This window comes from Hylobates moloch, unplaced genomic scaffold (assembly GCF_009828535.3).
Source record: "Hylobates moloch isolate HMO894 unplaced genomic scaffold, HMol_V3 SCAFFOLD_16, whole genome shotgun sequence".
Classification (NCBI taxonomy): domain Eukaryota; kingdom Metazoa; phylum Chordata; class Mammalia; order Primates; family Hylobatidae; genus Hylobates; species Hylobates moloch.
The window spans coordinates 72,798,433-72,801,545 of NW_026652291.1; the positions used below are offsets into that span (position 1 = coordinate 72,798,433).

Here is a 3,113-nt window from a genome sequence, read left to right on the forward strand (position 1 = left end):
GCCCACCCCAACAACATCTTGTCTAAATATAGACAAACACAAAGTCAGTCTGCAAACCACAAAAAATGTGAAACATTCTCCTATTCTGGCTAATGTGAATGACTTCTGCTTCTTTACCAATTATAGCATTAGCCTCACTTCATTCCACCTGCTTTATAAGTAAAACTCATGAAGATACTAAATTATGAGATTGCCCCCACTTCCTGACAGCATTTTATCCAGAGCAAAGCCCACTTCCTTGAACCCTTCCAAAAATCTCCCAATAAAAGCCTAAATCCTGTAAGTCCCTTTTAACACCTTCTTACTCAGACACCCACAGTTCCCTATGTTGTGGTTTCTCCCTCCCTGAAATGAGCAAGAAACCCAACTTGTGCAACTGCAGGTGTGTTCCTGGTGGCCTTTGGCTGGAAGGCATTGACACATGGAACATTTAAAACAGTTTGCTGTAAGAGTTTTTTTTTTTTTTAACCAGATTTAGACAATAATACAAAGTACATTCTGGACACAGATCTGGGAACTTCCAGTACATAATTATAATGGCTGATAAAAAACAGACTTTAATTTTCAATTACACATTATTGAAAGAATCACAAAAGACAAAAAGACAAGGCGAAAAGCATTTCCTGAATGCATTTTGTACTGCAATCTAAATTAGATAGTACTTTGCTTCTAAAGCCAGAAAATAATATTAATATTTCTACTATATTAACCAGGGACTATCACCTGGAAATGTAAAAGCTACAGTCCCAGTGCATTTTCATTAGAACCTGAAGGTGGCAGTAAATTCCTACAAGACTTAGATGCCTAGGTTAGAATTTGTATTTTTCCTCCTAATTATTCAAAATGGTATAGTGAGACTTCAATTGTATTTAATCCTATTGCATACTAATTAAGAGATGTTCAAGAAGAAGATAAAGTTCTACACAAGGATTATATTATTATTACTCTTTATTAGCTGAAAAAAATTCACCACGTAAAAGGCTTAGGGACATTGCAACTGATTATATGCTTTAGAGTTACTGTAGAAACAAAGTATGTAATTAAACAAATGGGAACATGAGAGCTTGTAATACAGATCAAAGTGCTCTGAAGGGATGTGGCAATAAATATAATCATCCATCAGTATCCTCAGGCGATTGGTTCCAGGATCCCTGCAAATACCAAAATCTACAGATGCTCAAGTCCCTTATATAACATGGTTATTTGCATATAACCTATGCACATCATCCTTTAATTCATCTCTAGGTTACTTGTAATTCTCAATATGATGTTGTGTAAATACTTGTTATACTGTATTGTTTAGGAAATAATGACCAGAAAAAAAGGACTGTACATGTTCAGTACAGATGAAACTATTCATTTTTTTCTGAATATTTTCTATCTGTGGTTGGTTGAACCTAGCTGATGTGAAACCCACAGATATGGAGAACTAACTGCATAGTTTATATTTATCTATTAAATCAATAACCATGTTGTAGATTTTTGCCCCACATTTCTCCCAATTTTGTCCTCAAAATTCTTAAAATAGAATTTTGTATGGTTGTGTTTTTACCTAATTATCTACTATAATCAATATAATCTCTGGAATATTATTAATCAGGGAAGGCTTAGCTGATAATTTAATATAGACAATTTACAAATAGCAAATTAATAAATATTAATTCATACTAGAAAATGAGTTACTTTGTTGATCTTTTATATCAAGATCTAGAACTAGATTGTTTCATAGTTTCTTTTCTTAGAGAGTAAACATTATCATTGGTCCACTGAATTATATCCAAAGTTATAGTAATGTTTTAGTGACCTCAATGTATAGGCATGAGATTATTAGAGCTTTGAAAACTGGGAAGAAAAGGATTTCTATAATCTTTTTAGATAAAAGTTAAATGGGAGCGAGAAGGAGACGGATGTTGAGAGAACGAGGAGGAAGGAGAGAAAATGGCGTCAACGGATTACAGTACCTATAGTCAAGCTGCAGTGCAGCAGGGCTACAGTGCTTACACTGCCCAGCCCACTCAAGTATATGCACAGACCACCCAGGCATATCGGCAACAAAGCTATGGAACCTATGGACAGCCCACTGATGTCAGCTATACCCAGGCTCAGACCACTGCAACCTATGGGCTATGCAACTTCTTATGGACAGCCTCCCACTGGTTACACTACTCCAACTGGCCCCCACGCATACAGTCAGCCTGTCCAGGGGTGTGGCACTGGTGCTTATGATACCACCACTGCTACAGTCACCACCACCCAGGCCTCCACGCCGCTCAGTCTGCATATGGCACTCAGCCTGCTTACCCAGTCTATGGGCAGCAGCCAGCAGCCACTGCACCTACAAGACCATAGGATGGTAACAAGCCCATTGAGACTAGTCAACCTCAATCTAGCACAGGGGTTAACAACCAGCCCGGCCTAAGATATGGACAGAGTAACTACAGTTATCCCCAGGTGCCTGGGAGCTACCCATGCAGCCAGTCACTGCACCTCCATCCTACCCTCCTACCAGCTATGATCAGAGCAGTTACTCTCAGCAGAACACCTATGGGCAACGGAGCAGCTATGGACAGCAGAGTAGCTATGGCCAACAAAGCAGCTATGGGTAGCAGCCTCCCACTAGTAACCTACCCCAAACTGGATCCTACAGCCAGGCTTCTACACTGGAGGAGACTTCTGCGTCAAGTTTTGAATGACTGATGTGTAAGTGCTCACCAGGTGAGGAGGAGCTCAGGGAACAGCTGGTAGAAAGGCTTAGAGGTATATGGGAGTTGGGATGAGTTTGGGGAGCAGCAAATTGCCTGGGGTGCAGGAAGGAAGTGGTGAGAGATGAGAGTAAAATGAAAGTTGCTAGAATCGTGAAGGGGCTGTCTTTGCTGTAGATAGTGAACTAGGTGAATTTGGATTACTATACATGTGTTGCTGAATGTTCTTGGTGATAGTTTTCTCCCCTTGTTGATGTTGAAGCTGATAGTGATTGAAAAGATTTAGTTTGTTAAACTTAGTTAATAACTTTTTAAATTTTTAAAAAATTTTTTCGGAACAATTTGAACTTTTTTTTTTTTTTTTTTTTTAAAGGAACAGGATCTCACTCTGTTGCCCAGGCTGGAGTGCAG

At 39.0% G+C, this 3,113-nt stretch overlaps 1 pseudogene; it reads left to right on the plus strand.

Moving 5' to 3' along the window:
* The first annotated feature begins 1,864 nt into the window (after nt 1-1,864).
* Nucleotides 1,865-2,693, plus strand: LOC116484713 (RNA-binding protein EWS-like; annotated as a pseudogene).
* Nucleotides 2,694-3,113: the final 420 nt, after the last annotated feature.